The sequence below is a fragment of the Aethina tumida genome, chromosome 3, assembly GCF_024364675.1.
Source record: "Aethina tumida isolate Nest 87 chromosome 3, icAetTumi1.1, whole genome shotgun sequence".
Lineage (NCBI taxonomy): Eukaryota > Metazoa > Arthropoda > Insecta > Coleoptera > Nitidulidae > Aethina > Aethina tumida.
Window position 1 is genome coordinate 7,740,168 of NC_065437.1, and position 22,370 is coordinate 7,762,537.

General features: G+C 42.7%; 3 non-coding genes across 3 annotated transcripts; all 3 read right to left on the minus strand.

Moving 5' to 3' along the window:
- Positions 1 to 1,540: 1,540 nt before the first annotated feature.
- Positions 1,541 to 1,659, minus strand: LOC126265158 (5S ribosomal RNA). The gene has a single exon (XR_007547700.1). It is a non-coding gene; the product is annotated as a 5S ribosomal RNA (ribosomal RNA).
- A 3,587-nt stretch (positions 1,660 to 5,246) lies between these two features.
- LOC126265159 (5S ribosomal RNA) lies at positions 5,247 to 5,365 on the minus strand. The gene has a single exon (XR_007547701.1). It is a non-coding gene; the product is annotated as a 5S ribosomal RNA (ribosomal RNA).
- Positions 5,366 to 19,054: 13,689 nt separating this feature from the next.
- Positions 19,055 to 19,173, minus strand: LOC126265160 (5S ribosomal RNA). Its single transcript, XR_007547702.1, has one exon. It is a non-coding gene; the product is annotated as a 5S ribosomal RNA (ribosomal RNA).
- Between the last annotated feature and the right edge of the window lie 3,197 nt (positions 19,174 to 22,370).

Below are 22,370 nucleotides of genomic sequence, written 5' to 3' on the forward strand. Positions count from 1 at the left end.
GCCATCAGTTTCTTTTTCACAGGTGGTTTACGAGCAACGCATATTAACTGTCAGACATCAATTTTGAGTCAAGAATGATTTCAAAGGACCACAAAGTTTGCAGGATATTACTCACTTCGACATAAGTATAACATTGATTGTTATTTTGAAGAAGAAGAAGGGAAAAAAAAAAAAGAAAAATTCGTCGGACTACCTGTTTGCTTAATGAAGCATCCAAGTGTGAAAAACTACCTGAAACCTTCCCTACCGGCATATAAATAAAGTTCATTATCGCCGTTGATCAGTATATTTTATTCCGTTCAACCATGCCTTTCGTTACAACGCTATTCCATTACTGCAAAACCCTTTTCTTTGTCTATCCGACCGTCGGCGAGGACAATGTCGATCGGAAGTCAATGAAACGCACCAGAGAGAATTACAGCGAAAACGAGGACGGCGAGTTTTCAGATGGCGTTGTTGTAAAAAAATTAAATTTGACACGGGACATGGGCACATCGACCGAATCGATGTCACCAAACATTAGATTAACGACCGTATCAGCTAATATTTCAAAAGCACCTGGTCCGATTCGGTCTGTTTCCCCTGGACCACGATCAAAAGCCGAAACGGTCGTCGTTTCTTCCCGAAGGGGAAAACAAACAGCGGAGACGCTTAAAAAAGACGAAGTACACGTTAAAAAGAGTGTTGTTCTCGACACTTATCGTCCGACACCGAGGAGAAGAGTTTTGACGCCTAGCAGACGCATCGTTAGGAAATTATTCGACGATTTACCAGATATACCGGTGACTGTGTCAGTTGAAAAGAGGGACACGGCTGTTTCTGTACCGTTGAAAGCGGAACCGATAAGGTATTCGTTGGCGGGACCGGTATTAAATTTACGATATTACAGGACAAACATGTATACAAATTTTCAAAAATAAAATAAACAGAAATAGTTACACGTAATAATTTAATTTAATTTAATTTAATTTAATTTAATTTAATATAATAATAGTAATAATAATAACTATTATTATTATTATTATTATTATTATTAATTTAATAAACAAAAATAATGTATCATTTAGATACATATCAGGTTGAACGTGAGCGCAGACAAGCAGACAGACGCAAGCGCACACTGAAAAAATTCGAGATAGTTTATATTTAATAAGTCTCGGACAGTCGACGCCGGGCGACGGCGGTGTGCGGACGCGCCTGACACCTGTTCATCTACTAAAATCGATATTCGTCGGTTTGCAACGGGACACTTTATCTTAATACCCGTACGACGGATCATTGATATTGGAAACTCACAACAATTTATAACTGACGAAACTTATAAGTAAATAAAAAAATTATTATGTGTTTGCGTTCGTCCATGTGACCGCGCAACAGCGTAACATCACTGTTTCGGATTTACACGGTGGTGGAAGGAAGTCTACGACAAAAACGATATATGACGCGCATCCACCATAATTCGATATTTCGATTTTATTCACAAAATATGTTTCGAAAAATTACATCAATTAAGGACAAAAACAACGAGAAATCAGCAAAAAGGCAACAGCACGCGGTATTCCCAAGCGGTCACCCATCCAAGTACTAACCGCGCCCGACGTTGCTTGACTTCAGTGATCGGACGAGAACTGGTATTTTCAACGTGGTATGGCCGTTGCCATCAGTTTCTTTTTCACAAGTGGTTTACGAGCAACGCATATTAACTGTCAGACATCAATTTTGAGTCAAGAATGATTTCAAAGGACCACAAAGTTTGCAGGATATTACTCACTTCGACATAAGTATAACATTGATTGTTATTTTGAAGAAGAAGAAGGGAAAAAAAAAAAAGAAAAATTCGTCGGACTACCTGTTTGCTTAATGAAGCATCCAAGTGTGAAAAACTACCTGAAACCTTCCCTACCGGCATATAAATAAAGTTCATTATCGCCGTTGATCAGTATATTTTATTCCGTTCAACCATGCCTTTCGTTACAACGCTATTCCATTACTGCAAAACCCTTTTCTTTGTCTATCCGACCGTCGGCGAGGACAATGTCGATCGGAAGTCAATGAAACGCACCAGAGAGAATTACAGCGAAAACGAGGACGGCGAGTTTTCAGATGGCGTTGTTGTAAAAAAATTAAAATTGACACGGGACATGGGCACATCGACCGAATCGATGTCACCAAACATTAGATTAACGACCGTATCAGCTAATATTTCAAAAGCACCTGGTCCGATTCGGTCTGTTTCCCCTGGACCACGATCAAAAGCCGAAACGGTCGTCGTTTCTTCCCGAAGGGGAAAACAAACAGCGGAGACGCTTAAAAAAGACGAAGTACACGTTAAAAAGAGTGTTGTTCTCGACACTTATCGTCCGACACCGAGGAGAAGAGTTTTGACGCCTAGCAGACGCATCGTTAGGAAATTATTCGACGATTTACCAGATATACCGGTGACTGTGTCAGTTGAAAAGAGGGACACGGCTGTTTCTGTACCGTTGAAAGCGGAACCGATAAGGTATTCGTTGGCGGGACCGGTATTAAATTTACGATATTACAGGACAAACATGTATACAAATTTTCAAAAATAAAATAAACAGAAATAGTTACACGTAATAATTTAATTTAATTTAATTTAATATAATAATAGTAATAATAATAACTATTATTATTATTATTATTATTATTATTATTAATTTAATAAACAAAAATAATGTATCATTTAGATACATATCAGGTTGAACGTGAGCGCAGACAAGCAGACAGGCGCAAGCGCACACTGAAAAAATTCGAGATGGTTTATATTTAATAAGTCTCGGACAGTCGACGCCGGGCGACGGCGGTGTGCGGACGCGCCTGACACCTGTTCATCTACTAAAATCGATATTCGTCGGTTTGCAACGGGACACTTTATCTTAATACCCGTACGACGGATCATTGATATTGGAAACTCACAACAATTTATAACTGACGAAACTTATAAGTAAATAAAAAAATTATTATGTGTGTGCGTTCGTCCATGTGACCGCGCAACAGCGTAACATCACTGTTTCGGATTTACACGGTGGTGGAAGGAAGTCTACGACAAAAACGATATATGACGCGCATCCACCATAATTCGATATTTCGATTTTATTCACAAAATATATTTCGAAAAATTACATCAATTAAGGACAAAAACAACGAGAAATCAGCAAAAAGGCAACAGCACGCGGTATTCCCAAGCGGTCACCCATCCAAGTACTAACCGCGCCCGACGTTGCTTGACTTCAGTGATCGGACGAGAACTATAATAATAATAATAATAATAATAATGTTTATTGTCATAATCTTTAAAATCTTACAACACATTCAGTAATACAAATTTTCAGATTTAAGAAGTGGGTCCTCCAAGTGCCGTTTTGGTTGCAGCCATCGGGGACGGGGATCCAGAGCTTCGCCTTAGCCAACTCTGCTGTCGATCTTATGACATTTGTCCTACGGTGTATTGTGTATCCTGATCAAAGCTCGGCCATCGTCGCGCTGGGCGCATCCTCGAAGGTCTTCCGGTTGTCCGTGCGAAACTCGCATTCCTGTCTGTCCGTGGATCTTCTGGGTCTACTTTGCAGGGCAACTATGGCATCAGTCGACAGGGGAAAACAATCTGTAAAAAACCCCCTTTCAGTAGTTGGACTGGGACGGACTGGACGAGAACTGGTATTTTCAACGTGGTATGGCCGTTGCCATCAGTTTCTTTTTCACAGGTGGTTTACGAGCAACGCATATTAACTGTCAGACATCAATTTTGAGTCAAGAATGATTTCAAAGGACCACAAAGTTTGCAGGATATTACTCACTTCGACATAAGTATAACATTGATTGTTATTTTGAAGAAGAAGAAGGGAAAAAAAAAAAAGAAAAATTCGTCGGACTACCTGTTTGCTTAATGAAGCATCCAAGTGTGAAAAACTACCTGAAACCTTCCCTACCGGCATATAAATAAAGTTCATTATCGCCGTTGATCAGTATATTTTATTCCGTTCAACCATGCCTTTCGTTACAACGCTATTCCATTACTGCAAAACCCTTTTCTTTGTCTATCCGACCGTCGGCGAGGACAATGTCGATCGGAAGTCAATGAAACGCACCAGAGAGAATTACAGCGAAAACGAGGACGGCGAGTTTTCAGATGGCGTTGTTGTAAAAAAATTAAATTTGACACGGGACATGGGCACATCGACCGAATCGATGTCACCAAACATTAGATTAACGACCGTATCAGCTAATATTTCAAAAGCACCTGGTCCGATTCGGTCTGTTTCCCCTGGACCACGATCAAAAGCCGAAACGGTCGTCGTTTCTTCCCGAAGGGGAAAACAAACAGCGGAGACGCTTAAAAAAGACGAAGTACACGTTAAAAAGAGTGTTGTTCTCGACACTTATCGTCCGACACCGAGGAGAAGAGTTTTGACGCCTAGCAGACGCATCGTTAGGAAATTATTCGACGATTTACCAGATATACCGGTGACTGTGTCAGTTGAAAAGAGGGACACGGCTGTTTCTGTACCGTTGAAAGCGGAACCGATAAGGTATTCGTTGGCGGGACCGGTATTAAATTTACGATATTACAGGACAAACATGTATACAAATTTTCAAAAATAAAATAAACAGAAATAGTTACACGTAATAATTTAATTTAATTTAATTTAATTTAATTTAATTTAATATAATAATAGTAATAATAATAACTATTATTATTATTATTATTATTATTATTAATTTAATAAACAAAAATAATGTATCATTTAGATACATATCAGGTTGAACGTGAGCGCAGACAAGCAGACAGACGCAAGCGCACACTGAAAAAATTCGAGATAGTTTATATTTAATAAGTCTCGGACAGTCGACGCCGGGCGACGGCGGTGTGCGGACGCGCCTGACACCTGTTCATCTACTAAAATCGATATTCGTCGGTTTGCAACGGGACACTTTATCTTAATACCCGTACGACGGATCATTGATATTGGAAACTCACAACAATTTATAACTGACGAAACTTATAAGTAAATAAAAAAATTATTATGTGTTTGCGTTCGTCCATGTGACCGCGCAACAGCGTAACATCACTGTTTCGGATTTACACGGTGGTGGAAGGAAGTCTACGACAAAAACGATATATGACGCGCATCCACCATAATTCGATATTTCGATTTTATTCACAAAATATGTTTCGAAAAATTACATCAATTAAGGACAAAAACAACGAGAAATCAGCAAAAAGGCAACAGCACGCGGTATTCCCAAGCGGTCACCCATCCAAGTACTAACCGCGCCCGACGTTGCTTGACTTCAGTGATCGGACGAGAACTGGTATTTTCAACGTGGTATGGCCGTTGCCATCAGTTTCTTTTTCACAAGTGGTTTACGAGCAACGCATATTAACTGTCAGACATCAATTTTGAGTCAAGAATGATTTCAAAGGACCACAAAGTTTGCAGGATATTACTCACTTCGACATAAGTATAACATTGATTGTTATTTTGAAGAAGAAGAAGGGAAAAAAAAAAAAGAAAAATTCGTCGGACTACCTGTTTGCTTAATGAAGCATCCAAGTGTGAAAAACTACCTGAAACCTTCCCTACCGGCATATAAATAAAGTTCATTATCGCCGTTGATCAGTATATTTTATTCCGTTCAACCATGCCTTTCGTTACAACGCTATTCCATTACTGCAAAACCCTTTTCTTTGTCTATCCGACCGTCGGCGAGGACAATGTCGATCGGAAGTCAATGAAACGCACCAGAGAGAATTACAGCGAAAACGAGGACGGCGAGTTTTCAGATGGCGTTGTTGTAAAAAAATTAAAATTGACACGGGACATGGGCACATCGACCGAATCGATGTCACCAAACATTAGATTAACGACCGTATCAGCTAATATTTCAAAAGCACCTGGTCCGATTCGGTCTGTTTCCCCTGGACCACGATCAAAAGCCGAAACGGTCGTCGTTTCTTCCCGAAGGGGAAAACAAACAGCGGAGACGCTTAAAAAAGACGAAGTACACGTTAAAAAGAGTGTTGTTCTCGACACTTATCGTCCGACACCGAGGAGAAGAGTTTTGACGCCTAGCAGACGCATCGTTAGGAAATTATTCGACGATTTACCAGATATACCGGTGACTGTGTCAGTTGAAAAGAGGGACACGGCTGTTTCTGTACCGTTGAAAGCGGAACCGATAAGGTATTCGTTGGCGGGACCGGTATTAAATTTACGATATTACAGGACAAACATGTATACAAATTTTCAAAAATAAAATAAACAGAAATAGTTACACGTAATAATTTAATTTAATTTAATTTAATATAATAATAGTAATAATAATAACTATTATTATTATTATTATTATTATTATTATTAATTTAATAAACAAAAATAATGTATCATTTAGATACATATCAGGTTGAACGTGAGCGCAGACAAGCAGACAGGCGCAAGCGCACACTGAAAAAATTCGAGATGGTTTATATTTAATAAGTCTCGGACAGTCGACGCCGGGCGACGGCGGTGTGCGGACGCGCCTGACACCTGTTCATCTACTAAAATCGATATTCGTCGGTTTGCAACGGGACACTTTATCTTAATACCCGTACGACGGATCATTGATATTGGAAACTCACAACAATTTATAACTGACGAAACTTATAAGTAAATAAAAAAATTATTATGTGTGTGCGTTCGTCCATGTGACCGCGCAACAGCGTAACATCACTGTTTCGGATTTACACGGTGGTGGAAGGAAGTCTACGACAAAAACGATATATGACGCGCATCCACCATAATTCGATATTTCGATTTTATTCACAAAATATATTTCGAAAAATTACATCAATTAAGGACAAAAACAACGAGAAATCAGCAAAAAGGCAACAGCACGCGGTATTCCCAAGCGGTCACCCATCCAAGTACTAACCGCGCCCGACGTTGCTTGACTTCAGTGATCGGACGAGAACTATAATAATAAATAATAATAAAGTTTATTGTCATATTCTTTAAAATCTTACAACACATTCAGTATTACAAATTTTCAGCTTTAAGAAGTGGGTCCTCCAAGTGCCGTTTTGGTTGCAGCCATCGGGGACGGGGATCCAGAGCTTCGCCTTAGCCAACTCTGCTGTCGATCTTGTGACATTTGTCATACGGTGTGTTGTGTATCCTGATCAAAGCTCGGCCATCGTCGCGCTGGGCGCATCCTCGAAGGTCTTCCGGCTGTCCGTGCGAACCTCGCATTCCTGTCTGTTCGTGGATCTTCTGGGTCTACTTTGCAGGGCAACTATGGCATCAGTCGGCAGGGGAAAACAATCTGTAAAAAACCCCCTTTCAGTAGTTGGACTGGTGTGATCTGGGTTGCGTTTTTGTTTTTGTTTGGTGGGTGTGGGTTTATTATTGTCTGGTCAGGTCATTGACCCGAGGCCTGTATACAGTCTGTTAATTTTGCCAAATGTCGTTGTCTGTGTTAATTAGTCATGGGGGCTCCCAGAAAATGGGTAGGGTTTCATGGATAAGTTGGTGGCGGTGGGTTGGGTTTTTGTTGAGGTGATGTGTGTCTAGTAGTTGTCTTGTCAGGGGGTTATTTTTGACTCGGGAATGGAAGTATTTATTTGCGATCTCGCTTATTTGTGTGTCTATTTTTGTGATGCCGGTGTTTTCGTGAAGGGTGTCGATGTTAGTGGTGTTGGGTAGGTTTTTCGCGTGTCTTAGAATTTTGTTTTGTATGCGTTGAAGTGCCAGCATGTTCGTCTTTGTTATTGTCGACCAGACAGGGCAGCCGTAAGTTATGATGGGTCGGATCAGGGTTTTGTATAGGAGAATCTTGCTCTGCACGCCGAGTGGGCTCTTTCGGTTGATGAGCGGGTAAACGGTCTTAAGTGCGCCAAATATCTTACGCCTCGTTTGGTTGGTGTGTTCCTGGAAAAATAATCGTTTGTCTAAATGTATTCCTAGATACTTGACGCACTTTTTCTCCCGGATGCTGACCCCACCCACGACAGGTGGTCGGGTAATTCTGGTGTTGGTGAATTTTTTGGTGAAGTTGATCAACTCCGTTTTTGACGGGTTGATTTTGATTTTCCACCTGTCGTAGTATGTGGTCAGCATGTTCAGATGGAGTTTAATTTGTTCCACTGCTACCTGAGATTGGAAACTGTGGGCATAGATTGCAGTGTCGTCGGCGTACAAGGCAAGGTTTGTTTTGGGAAAGGTAGGGATGTCTGAGGTGTAGAGGGTGTACAGCTTGGGAGCTAGGACAGTGCCTTGCGGAACGCCGGCGGAGATGTGGTGCAGGTTAGACATATCGTTGCCGATTCTGACTTTGAAGGTTCTCTCTCTGAGGTACGAGTTTATGAGTTTCACCCAGTATGCGGGGAAACCGAGCAGTGTTAATTTATGCAGGACACCGTCCGTCCAGACCGTGTCGAAAGCCTTCTCCATGTCGAGAAGAAGCATGACCGTCGACTGTCCACGGTTAAATGCCTCCCTGACAGATCCGACTATACGCACTGCCTGGAGAACGGTGTCGTGTTTCGGGCGAAAGCCGAATTGTTCCGGTGGGGTCAGGTTGAGCTGTTTGTCGACTCGGTTTATCCTAGAGAGAATTACCCTCTCTGTCAGTTTCGACAGGGAGTCGAGAAGGCTTATGGGTCGGTAGGAGTTTGGAGAGTGGGTGTTTTTGCCTGGTTTGTGGATCGGGATGACTATGGAGGATTTCCATTTGGTGGGGAAGTATTGGTGGCGTAATATAGCGTTGATTATGTAATGAAGTTGAACTATTGTTTTATTGGGAAGGTTTTTTAGTAAGATGTTGTCTATGGTATCGGGGCCTGGGGATTTGTTGGTTGGAAGGGTTTTTATTTGTCGCTTGATTTCGGTTGGGTTAGTGAGGACTTTGTGCAGGATGTTTCGCGGTATGGGTGAGGGACTGTTACGGTTTATTTGCTGCCCTGTCTTTACCGTGGTGTGTTGGTCTTGTGTCATGTTTGTCGTGTCTGTTTCGTGTACTGATGCAAAATGTGCTGCGAATACCTCAGCTTTTTCTTTGTTTGTTACGTGTTCGGTGCCGTTGTGCAAAAGTGTGGGGTAATCTGTGCTTTTGTTTTTTAGTTTTCTTAAGAAATTCCAGATGGAGTTGTCTCTTGCATTTAACTTGGTTAGTTTGTTTGTCCATGTCTGTTGTCTGTAGGTGGCAATCTCGTGCTTAATTTCTTGTCTGAGTTTGTTGTATTCGTTTTTGTCTTGCTCGCTTCTGAGTTTATTCCACCTCTTTTTGTGTCTGTTTTTGGTATTAATCTTATCGCGCACAGACTGGGGAATATCGTCCGACGGTGTGCTAATTTTTATAATTTTCGTTGTTCTGTTCCTTGCTTTGATTATGTTGTTAACGAGGACCTTTATTTGTTCATCTATCGTATGCTCCGAGCGAATGTCACTCTCTATTTGCGTGAGGTCGTTGAGTATCTGCCTGAATTTGCCCCAGTCTGTGTGTTTGTAGTTATACGTTGTTCTGACTGGTTGTGTGTGGTTTCTGCTGGCAATTTCAACGCATACTGGGACGTGGTCTGAGTCTAGTTCGTGTATGACGTAGGGTTGTGATAGTCTGGTTACATTACGACATAACACGAAGTCAATTGTCGTCGGTGTGGTGCCGTTGTCGGGGTAGTGGGTGCTTTCTTCGGGGTAAAGCATCAATGTGTTTGTGCTCAGGACGTGGTTATAGACTGTGGTGCCATTGGCGTTGTTCCTATGGCAGTTCCACGCTGTATGCCTGGCGTTGTAGTCACCGATCATTATTGTCTTGTGCGCGATGTTAACAAGGTTGCCTAACTGTGTCTCTGTCATTTGGTTTGTGGGTGGGTTGTAGATGGATGTGATGTGGATGTCGTTGTACAGTTTTATTGTTATGTTGTGGATGGGGCTGGGAGTGTTGTCGATTTTCGTGTGAGGGATGCATTTCTTTATGAGAATTGCAACCCCCCCGATTCTCTGTCTTTGAGTGGTTACCGCGTCCTGCCTGTGGACGCGGTAACCTCTAACAGTCAATTTGTCATTGGGTGTCAGTTTCGTCTCTTGTATGAGCATAATATCAATGTCGTGTGTCTTTAGGAAATGGATGAGGGAGGGAATTTTGTTTCTGAGGGAGCAGGCGTTCCAACTAATGATTTTTGTACTCCCCTGCCGACTAGATGTCATATCTGCCCAGCTCCGTGTTGCAGAAGTCCATGAAGACCATAAACTTCTCCGCGGATGACTGGTCCTTGCGGAGACGAAGGTTGAGTTCACGGACCGCCTCCAGAAGACCCCCGAGGTTGACCTTCCCGCTCAGCTGGCCGAACTCTGAAAAGATATTAATGAGATTATTTTGAACGACAGCAGGCTGGGCGATTGGCTTAGCCGGTTCGTTGGTCCTGTTCTCCCCTCCCCTCGACGGTAGTGGTGGGAAGTTATCTGGTGTGAGGAAGTTATCTGGTGTGAGGTTCTGGGCTGTAGTCTTGGAGGCCATCCTCTTCTGCCAGTAATTCTCTGTTGGCTGTGATTGGATTCCTGTGGCTCCGGTCGGGCGTTGTTGCTGAGTCCGCCCCTCCATCCGGGCCACCCTCATTTTGTACACGTCACACTCCGTGCTGTTGGCCGGATGACTTCCTTGGCAGTTAGCACACCTAGCCGGCAGGTCCCTCGACTTGGTGCAAGTGTGCGTCGGGTGTGGTTCTGCACATTTCAGGCACCTGTACTGCCTGTTACAGTTCGATGTGGCGTGGCCCCATGCCTGGCACCGGTGGCACTGGATGACGCCCCGTTCTGATCTTCTCCTTTCCCAGAAGATCCTGGTGTTGAGGACGTGTTTGACGTTTTGGTTAATCCACTTGAGAGTGATGCCGGGGTCAGTGATGACCATGTAGAGGGGTCGGAACTGGGTTCGCATTTTATAAATGTTGTGAATTTTGATGTTATGCTCTTCTGCCAGTCCTTCCCCTATTTCGCTTGGTTCCAGCTCGGCGTCGAATCCCCTCATCACGAACGCGTGTGTTCGGTTGTTCGGCGTTGTGTAAGTGTGGAACGCCGTGTCGCTTTCCTTCAGCGCGTCCACATAAGTTGTGTACTCTGTGAGGTCCTTCGCGTGGACGTGGGTGTTGTTCTTAGTGTATTTGATGGTGAACCCCTTCGCGAAGTGCCTCCTCAATTCCGTTACCCCTCGGTCGTGATCACTGAACACTCCCTGGAGGATAATGGGAGGGATTTTCGTGTTTTTCCTCGGCGCGCTCGTCCCCTTGCTTCCCTTGTCGGCTGAACGCTGCTCAGCCTTGCCTTTGTCCTCATTCTCGCCGATGTTCTCCTTATTGGTTTCCGTCATAATATGATCCACCTTCAATGGATCGTATTTGTTGTGGGTTTTCACAACGTTGTTTTTTAAAATTTCGGCCCTTTGCCTAAGGAGGCTGCCGATATTTGTTGTTTTCCTTGGTTTTACGAATTTGCTTGACGCGGCTATATCTTTTAGCTGGGCATCGTTGGCCGAGGGCGGGATGGCTGGGCGGCTCACCTGCGAGTCGGCGGTGTGGTGAATTTGGGCCACGGTGGCCACGGAGTCGATGTCCGTTTCGGACTCGCTCGCTGTTGAGACCGACCTTGTTCTTTTTGCCCCTTGGTGTTTGTCGATATCGTCTGTTTCCATGTTTTCCACTGGCTTGCCCGCCAGTGTGTTGTTTGATTCGCTCGGGACCTCGAAAGTTTTCATTCGGACATATCTGTGAATGTCCTCCCTTTGTTTGTTTTTGTTTTTGTCCGCCATTTTGGTTGGCGGACTCGACTCGGGGAGCGGACTACAGTTGCCTGCAGTTCTCTGGTTGGGCTCTGCTCCGGCAGGTGTCGCCACCTGGCCGTTGCAGGTCTCTGGCGTCTCTGCGGACGACGACTCCCCTTCCCGCGAGGTGTCGCTGATGTATTCCACCTCACTACCTGTTGGCCTCGGTTTTTTCAAGCGACCACGTTGCAGCTTTCGGTGATTGTCCACTTGGTCCTTAGGCCCTAGTTGCACTTTGAGGTCACGTTTGTAGGATTTCATGAATTCCTCTTTGTAGAATCTCTTAGGTGGATCCCCCCTACGGTCGTCACATTTTTCTTTGGCGATTCGAATTGTTAATTATTGTCCCGACACACACAGATTACACTATTCCCACTAAATTATCCCAAACTACACAATTTAACAATCCCCACGAATAAGACTATGAAAAACCCAACTATTACTAACTAAACTAACTAAAACTAATAACTAAATTGTCTTTGAACTAATTTTGATCAAGATCGGCTTGGCAGCGTACGTGTGCGTCTTCTGTCAAGGTCGGACGAGAACTGGACGAGAACTGGTATTTTCAACGTGGTATGGCCGTTGCCATCAGTTTCTTTTTCACAGGTGGTTTACGAGCAACGCATATTAACTGTCAGACATCAATTTTGAGTCAAGAATGATTTCAAAGGACCACAAAGTTTGCAGGATATTACTCACTTCGACATAAGTATAACATTGATTGTTATTTTGAAGAAGAAGAAGGGAAAAAAAAAAAAAGAAAAATTCGTCGGACTACCTGTTTGCTTAATGAAGCATCCAAGTGTGAAAAACTACCTGAAACCTTCCCTACCGGCATATAAATAAAGTTCATTATCGCCGTTGATCAGTATATTTTATTCCGTTCAACCATGCCTTTCGTTACAACGCTATTCCATTACTGCAAAACCCTTTTCTTTGTCTATCCGACCGTCGGCGAGGACAATGTCGATCGGAAGTCAATGAAACGCACCAGAGAGAATTACAGCGAAAACGAGGACGGCGAGTTTTCAGATGGCGTTGTTGTAAAAAAATTAAAATTGACACGGGACATGGGCACATCGACCGAATCGATGTCACCAAACATTAGATTAACGACCGTATCAGCTAATATTTCAAAAGCACCTGGTCCGATTCGGTCTGTTTCCCCTGGACCACGATCAAAAGCCGAAACGGTCGTCGTTTCTTCCCGAAGGGGAAAACAAACAGCGGAGACGCTTAAAAAAGACGAAGTACACGTTAAAAAGAGTGTTGTTCTCGACACTTATCGTCCGACACCGAGGAGAAGAGTTTTGACGCCTAGCAGACGCATCGTTAGGAAATTATTCGACGATTTACCAGATATACCGGTGACTGTGTCAGTTGAAAAGAGGGACACGGCTGTTTCTGTACCGTTGAAAGCGGAACCGATAAGGTATTCGTTGGCGGGACCAGTATTAAATTTACGATATTACAGGACAAACATGTATACAAATTTTCAAAAATAAAATAAACAGAAATAGTTACACGTAATAATTTAATTTAATTTAATTTAATTTAATTTAATTTAATTTAATATAATAATAGTAATAATAATAACTATTATTATTATTATTATTAATTTAATAAACAAAAATAATGTATCATTTAGATACATATCAGGTTGAACGTGAGCGCAGACAAGCAGACAGGCGCAAGCGCACACTGAAAAAATTCGAGATAGTTTATATTTAATAAGTCTCGGACAGTCGACGCCGGGCGACGGCGGTGTGCGGACGCGCCTGACACCTGTTCATCTACTAAAATCGATATTCGTCGGTTTGCAACGGGACACTTTATCTTAATACCCGTACGACGGATCATTGATATTGGAAACTCACAACAATTTATAACTGACGAAACTTATAAGTAAATAAAAGAATTATTATGTGTGTGCGTTCGTCCATGTGACCGCGCAACAGCGTAACATCACTGTTTCGGATTTACACGGTGGTGGAAGGAAGTCTACGACAAAAACGATATATGACGCGCATCCACCATAATTCGATATTTCGATTTTATTCACAAAATATATTTCGAAAAATTACATCAATTAAGGACAAAAACAACGAGAAATCAGCAAAAAGGCAACAGCACGCGGTATTCCCAAGCGGTCACCCATCCAAGTACTAACCGCGCCCGACGTTGCTTGACTTCAGTGATCGGACGAGAACTAAACTAAAACTAAACTAAAATATATTTTATTTGTCTTTTTGTTAAAATACATATCATTGGCTCGTACAGCTCGAGACTCCTGTGGGCACTATATACCGTATCAAAAATGATGAACGTGTCTACTCGCATATTGAGACGGAACATCAATACCCCTTTGTAAACAAAAAGGAAAGATATACATGCAATTATGTGGGCGGGCCGAACTGACTGGAGGGGATCATTTGGTTTTGCTGCGTTTAGCATGCGGTTCGTCTCCGCAGACGTTGTTTCTAGTATATTTTATTTAATTTTTGAAATACATTTTTATTTTGAAAAAAGTAGTTTATTTTTAAAATACTTATTTTTGTTTTTGATATACCCTCAAAAAATATTTCATTTTACAGATTGAAAATTATACAAAGTTACGGAATTTAAATGGAGCATCCGAAGAACTCGAACTACATCCCTGCGCATACGGAGAGTTACTAAATGCATTCGCAAAGATAAATTTACATTGTGCGCCGGCGCGCACCAGCACGGCGCATTGTCTCTGAGAGTAGGGATTCTTACTACCGGGCAAAACTTTACTCTCTTTGTCGTGCATCCATCTCTTACAACATCCAGACACGAAGAGCATTTTTCGTACTGTATAGTAGGCTCCGTTCTTGTGGGGGTGGGTTACCGAATGGAGTCCGGGGTTGTCCACCTTCTTGGGGATTGGCACGGCCAATTGCCGGTGTCGTGGCATCTCCGAGCGTCAGCAACGATGTTGAAAGCAAAATGGGTCCAAGACCCCCCTCACATGGTCGTTGCATTTCTGGGGGCATTTTGTCTCAATATGATTTAGATAATGGAACCTGTAGATGAAATTAGCGGAAACTGTTGCTGGATGGCCAGCTTTGCAATTTAGTGCGCTCGGGAAAAACTTAGTCAAAAAACCCGTTGTAGCATTTTTGGGGGAGGTTTCGCGTTGTTCGGATAATGTTTTGTGGTTTAGTGGGCGTCTTTACGTTTTGCGTTTTAAGTGGAAAGTTTTGAGTGCGCGGCAGACATTATGGTGGGAGTTTGTGAAAAATTGGAAGTTTATGGTAGAGGGGTTTGTGTTTGTGATTAGGGTCAATGTTGTGGATTCTGACGTCAGCCATGTGTTTTGTGAGTATCGAGTGGTGTATTTGTTTTTCGTAGAATTTATTAGCCTCTTGGATGATGTAATCCTGTACATATGGCACTCCAGTTGTGTCGTGTATGTGTCGGGTTCTGCTTCTCTGGGGTGCGCTGATTGCCATTCTCAGTATTTTGTTTTGCAGTCGTTGTAGTATGTTAATGGCGGTTATTGAGGCTCCACACCAGATGGGGCATGCGTATGTCATGATGGGTCGGAGGATTGTGGTGTATAAGTTAATTTTGTTATCTCTACTCATGGGGCTGTTTGCTGAGATTAGGGGATATAGTGGCTTGATTGCACCAAATATCTTTGGTCTAATTTTGTCTATATGAGGTCTAAAGGTCAGCCGATTGTCCAGATAGGTGCCTAAGTATTTCACGACTTTTTTGCATGGAATGATGGTTCCGTCTATAGTGGGTGGAGATACTATCCTTGTGTTAGTGTATTTTTTTGTAAAGTTGATCAATTCTGTTTTTTCAGGATTTATTTTAATTTTCCATCTCTCAAAAAACGCAGTGAGCATGCCCAGATGGATTTTAATCTGTTGGGTGGCGACCTGTGAGCTAAAGGACGAGCTGTAGATGGCAGTGTCATCAGCGTATAATGCCAAGTTAGTGTGGGAAAACTTAGGGATGTCGGAGGTATAGAAGTTGTAGAGTTTTGGTGCGAGCACCGTTCCCTGTGGTACTCCTGCCGAAGTGTTTTGTGTTTCGGATAATTCCCCGCTGATTTTTACCTGGAAGGTCCTTCCTCGTAGATACGAGTCGATTAGTTTGACCAGACATTTAGGCAGTTTTAGCTGGTCCAGTTTATACACTAGTCCATCCAACCATACGGTATCGAAGGCTTTCTGCATATCTAAAAAGAGTGCAACTGTGTTTCTCCCGAAGTTCCAGTGCTTCTTAGTGTGTTCAGCAATTCGCGCCACCTGCAGGACTGTGCCATGTTTGGGGCGGAATCCGAACTGCTCGTGTGGTGTTATGTGTAGGTGTGAGTCGGCTGTTTCCAGGCGTCGCAGTATAACTCTTTCGGCTACCTTGGAAATAGAGCTTAGTAGCGATATTGGCCTGTATGAGTTGGGGTTATGTGGCGGTTTACCGGGCTTTAGTACGGGGATAACCACAGCGTGCTTCCATTGTTCTGGGAAGTATTGCAGCCTAATAATACCATTGATAATATAGGTTAGATGGACCAGTGTCTTCCTTGGTATGTTTTTTAAAAGGATGTATTGGATACCGTCTGGTCCTGGAGCTTTGTTATTTGGCAGCTTTCGCAGAATTTGCTGCACTTCACTCGGCCTTGTGAGTAGTTTAGCAAGTTCATTGTTTTGAATTACCTCTGGTTGAGCTTTGTGTATATTCTGAGCCATTTGCTGTATGTAGTTTTGTTCCGGTGTGAGGTTTGTCGTATCAGTTTTATGAATTTCTGCAAAGTGTGTGGAGATGGCTGTAGCTTTAGATTTGTTGGACATGTGCTCGATGTTGTTGTAGAGGATGGTCGGGTATATAGGACGTTCCCCTTTTAGTTTCTTTACGTATCTCCATAAGGAGCAATCCGTGGCTTGGAGCCTGCCCAGAAGGTCCCGCCACACGTTATTTCTGTGTTGCCCGATTTTATATGTAATTTCGTTTTTGAGCCGGTTCATTATTTGTTTGTCATTGTCGAGTTTGTATTTGTGCCAACGTTTTTTGTGGTAGTTTTTTGTTTTGATAGCTTCTGTTATATCATCTGGAAGATCATCTGCTGGTGGTTTGGTTTTTGTTACCTTAGTAGTTTTGTTCCTGGCTATTTTTAGATTGAGTGTGAATGAATCCACTTCTCTCTTTAGTGATTCCAAATCCGTGATGTGACCTCTTAGGACCGTCAGAGTGTTTAGCTCGTGCCTGTACATGTCCCAGTTCGTTTCTCGGAAACAGAATTTGGTTTGTTGGAGGACATTTGTTCTTTTTTGTTGGATATTAATTAGCACTGGGGCATGGTCGGAGTCTAGTTCATGGAGTACAGTTGGTTCAGTCACTCTGCGTACTCCATTGCTTATGACTAGGTCTATTGTTGATGGAGTGTCCCCGTTATTGGGATAGTGCGTGGTTTCTTCAGGGAAAAGGAGGTCAACGTCCGAGTTGAGTATATAATTGTACAGGGTGGCTCCGTTGGTATTATTTCTGTGGCAGTTCCAGGCTGTGTGGCGAGAGTTAAGGTCCCCTAAGATTATGGTTTTGTTATACTTTTTGCAGAGTTGGTCTATTTGTGGTGTAGAAAAATTGTTGGATGGAGGGTTGTATGCGCACATTATTACGGTTCCGTCGGCTAGTTTGATTGATATATTCTCTATATGACTAGGTATACTATCTATTTTGGAGTGTGGGATGGAGTTTTTAACAAGGATTGCAACTCCTCCGTGTGTGTGGCGGGTGTGACCCGGGTTGTATTGCCTGTCTTCTCTGTAAGTTAGATAGTTTTTAATTTTGAAATTATGTCTGCTGGACAGTTTTGTTTCTGTTATGCAGATTATGTCTATTTTGTGTGTGTGCAGAAAATTAATTAAACATGGTATTTTGTTATTAACACTGTTAGCGTTCCAAGTGCAGATCTTCAGCCTAGATGTCATAGTTGTTTACGTCAAAGATGCAGAATTGTAGGAAAGCCTGGAATCTTTCCTGCTTGGTGCCAGCGTTGGACATTCTTGCGGTTAGGTCGCGGAGAGCTTGCACCATCTCCTTCATGTTAACTGCGTTCTGCAAGTCCCTGGCCACCGAGAACAGAGCTCCCATGTCCTCAGCGCCATCAGTGTCATCCTGTTGGTGCCCAGTTGCTCGTTGGGCGTTGTGTGCGGAGCTGGTAGCTATACTTTTTTGAGCCCTCTGTATCCAAATGTTGCTAGCTGGTGCTGATAGCTTCGGTTTTGGGTTGTTTACTTCGATTGTTGTCCGTTCCAGGGGTGGGTATTCTTGTAAGTTGGTTGGGTTAATTACTCCATTGGTTCCCCTGTTATCGCGTCTGGGCAGGTCAGTTAATGTTTTTGGGCCGGTTAATCGTTGAGCTTTTGGGTTGAATTTGTTGTGTTAACGGCGCTCCTCTAATTGTTGTAGTTTGTATATATATACAGGGCATTTGACACTGTTTGCGGTATGTGCCTCCTGGCAGTTAGCGCATTTGGGGGGTTCTTCCCTCGGCTTGGCACAGGTCTTCGTCTCATGTTGGTTGCCGCACTTCAGACACTGGGGATCACTATTGCAGTTACTAGTGGCATGGCCCCACAGTTGGCATCGATGACACTGTATAATTTGCTTTTCATTTTTCCTTCTCTCCCAGAAATAATAATAGTAATAATAATAACTATTATTATTATTATTATTATTATTATTATTATTAATTTAATAAACAAAAATAATGTATCATTTAGATACATATCAGGTTGAACGTGAGCGCAGACAAGCAGACAGGCGCAAGCGCACACTGAAAAAATTCGAGATAGTTTATATTTAATAAGTCTCGGACAGTCGACGCCGGGCGACGGCGGTGTGCGGACGCGCCTGACACCTGTTCATCTACTAAAATCGATATTCGTCGGTTTGCAACGGGACACTTTATCTTAATACCCGTACGACGGATCATTGATATTGGAAACTCACAACAATTTATAACTGACGAAACTTATAAGTAAATAAAAAAATTATTATGTGTGTGCGTTCGTCCATGTGACCGCGCAACAGCGTAACATCACTGTTTCGGATTTACACGGTGGTGGAAGGAAGTCTACGACAAAAACGATATATGACGCGCATCCACCATAATTCGATATTTCGATTTTATTCACAAAATATATTTCGAAAAATTACATCAATTAAGGACAAAAACAACGAGAAATCAGCAAAAAGGCAACAGCACGCGGTATTCCCAAGCGGTCACCCATCCAAGTACTAACCGCGCCCGACGTTGCTTGACTTCAGTGATCGGACGAGAACTGGTATTTTCAACGTGGTATGGCCGTTGCCATCAGTTTCTTTTTCACAGGTGGTTTACGAGCAACGCATATTAACTGTTAGACATCAATTTTGAGTCAAGAATGATTTCAAAGGACCACAAAGTTTGCAGGATATTACTCACTTCGACATAAGTATAACATTGATTGTTATTTTGAAGAAGAAGAAGGGAAAAAAAAAAAAAGAAAAATTCGTCGGACTACCTGTTTGCTTAATGAGGCATCCAAGTGTGAAAAACTACCTGAAACCTTCCCTACCGGCATATAAATAAAGTTCATTATCGCCGTTGATCAGTATATTTTATTCCGTTCAACCATGCCTTTCGTTACAACGCTATTCCATTACTGCAAAACCCTTTTCTTTGTCTATCCGACCGTCGGCGAGGACAATGTCGATCGGAAGTCAATGAAACGCACCAGAGAGAATTACAGCGAAAACGAGGACGGCGAGTTTTCAGATGGCGTTGTTGTAAAAAAATTAAAATTGACACGGGACATGGGCACATCGACCGAATCGATGTCACCAAACATTAGATTAACGACCGTATCAGCTAATATTTCAAAAGCACCTGGTCCGATTCGGTCTGTTTCCCCTGGACCACGATCAAAAGCCGAAACGGTCGTCGTTTCTTCCCGAAGGGGAAAACAAACAGCGGAGACGCTTAAAAAAGACGAAGTACACGTTAAAAAGAGTGTTGTTCTCGACACTTATCGTCCGACACCGAGGAGAAGAGTTTTGACGCCTAGCAGACGCATCGTTAGGAAATTATTCGACGATTTACCAGATATACCGGTGACTGTGTCAGTTGAAAAGAGGGACACGGCTGTTTCTGTACCGTTGAAAGCGGAACCGATAAGGTATTCGTTGGCGGGACCGGTATTAAATTTACGATATTACAGGACAAACATGTATACAAATTTTCAAAAATAAAATAAACAGAAATAGTTACACGTAATAATTTAATTTAATTTAATTTAATTTAATTTAATATAATAATAGTAATAATAATAACTATTATTATTATTATTATTATTATTATTATTATTAATTTAATAAACAAAAATAATGTATCATTTAGATACATATCAGGTTGAACGTGAGCGCAGACAAGCAGACAGGCGCAAGCGCACACTGAAAAAATTCGAGATAGTTTATATTTAATAAGTCTCGGACAGTCGACGCCGGGCGACGGCGGTGTGCGGACGCGCCTGACACCTGTTCATCTACTAAAATCGATATTCGTCGGTTTGCAACGGGACACTTTATCTTAATACCCGTACGACGGATCATTGATATTGGAAACTCACAACAATTTATAACTGACGAAACTTATAAGTAAATAAAAAAATTATTATGTGTGTGCGTTCGTCCATGTGACCGCGCAACAGCGTAACATCACTGTTTCGGATTTACACGGTGGTGGAAGGAAGTCTACGACAAAAACGATATATGACGCGCATCCACCATAATTCGATATTTCGATTTTATTCACAAAATATATTTCGAAAAATTACATCAATTAAGGACAAAAACAACGAGAAATCAGCAAAAAGGCAACAGCACGCGGTATTCCCAAGCGGTCACCCATCCAAGTACTAACCGCGCCCGACGTTGCTTGACTTCAGTGATCGGACGAGAACTAATAATAATAATAATAATAATGTTTATTGTCATAATCTTTAAAATCTTACAACACATTCAGTATAACAAATTTTCAGATTTAAGAAGTGGGTCCTCCAAGTGCCGTTTTGGTTGCAGCCATCGGGGACGGGGATCCAGAGCTTCGCCTTAGCCAACTCTGCTGTCGATCTTATGACATTTGTCCTACGGTGTATTGTGTATCCTGATCAAAGCTCGGCCATCGTCGCGCTGGGCGCATCCTCGAAGGTCTTCCGGTTGTCCGTGCGAAACTCGCATTCCTGTCTGTCCGTGGATCTTCTGGGTCTACTTTGCAGGGCAACTATGGCATCAGTCGACAGGGGAAAACAATCTGTAAAAAACCCCCTTTCAGTAGTTGGACTGGTGTGATCTGGGTTGCGTTTTTGTTTTTGTTTGGTGGGTGTGGGTTTATTATTGTTTGGTCAGGTCATTGACCCGAGGCCTGTATACAGTCTGTTAATTTTGCCAAATGTCGTTGTCTACGTTAATTAGTCATGGGGGCTCCCAGAAAATGGGTAGGGCTTCATGGATTAGTTGGTGGCGGTGGGTTGGGTTTTTGTTGAGGTGATGTGTGTCTAGTAGTTGTCTTGTCAAGGGGTTGTTTTTGACTCGGGAATGGAAGTATTTATTTGCGATCTCGCTTATTTGTGTGTCTATTTTTGTGATGCCGGTGTTTTCGTGGAGGGTGTCGATGTTAGTGGTGTTGGGTAGGTTTTTGGCGTGTCTTAGCATTTTGTTTTGTATGCGTTGAAGTGCCAGCATGTTCGTCTTTGTTATTGTCGACCAGACAGGGCAGCCGTAGGTTATGATGGGTCGGATCAGGGTTTTGTAAAGGAGAATCTTGCTCTGCACGCCGAGTGGGCTCTTTCGGTTGATGAGCGGATAAACGGTCTTAAGTGCGCCAAATATCTTACGCCTCGTTTGGTTGGTGTGTTCCTGAAAAAATAATCGTTTGTCTAAATGTATTCCTAGATACTTGACGCACTTTTTCTCCCGGATGCTGACCCCACCCACGACAGGTGGTCGGGTAATTCTGGTGTTGGTGAATTTTTTGGTGAAGTTGATCAACTCCGTTTTTGACGGGTTGATTTTGATTTTCCATCTGTCGTAGTATGTGGTCAGCATGTTCAGATGGAGTTTAATTTGTTCCACTGCTACCTGAGAGTGGAAACTGTGGGCATAGATTGCAGTGTCGTCGGCGTACAAGGCAAGGTTTGTTTTGGGAAAGGTAGGGATGTCTGAGGTGTAGAGGGTGTACAGCTTGGGAGCTAGGACAGTGCCTTGCGGAACGCCGGCGGAGATGTGGTGCAGGTTAGACATATCGTTGCCGATTCTGACTTTGAAGGTTCTTTCTCTGAGGTACGAGTTTATGAGTTTCACCCAGTATGCGGGGAAACCGAGCAGTGTTAATTTATGCAGGACACCGTCCGTCCAGACCGTGTCGAAAGCCTTCTCCATGTCGAGAAGAAGCATGACCGTCGACTGTCCACGGTTAAATGCCTCCCTGACAGATCCGACTATACGCACTGCCTGGAGAACGGTGTCGTGTT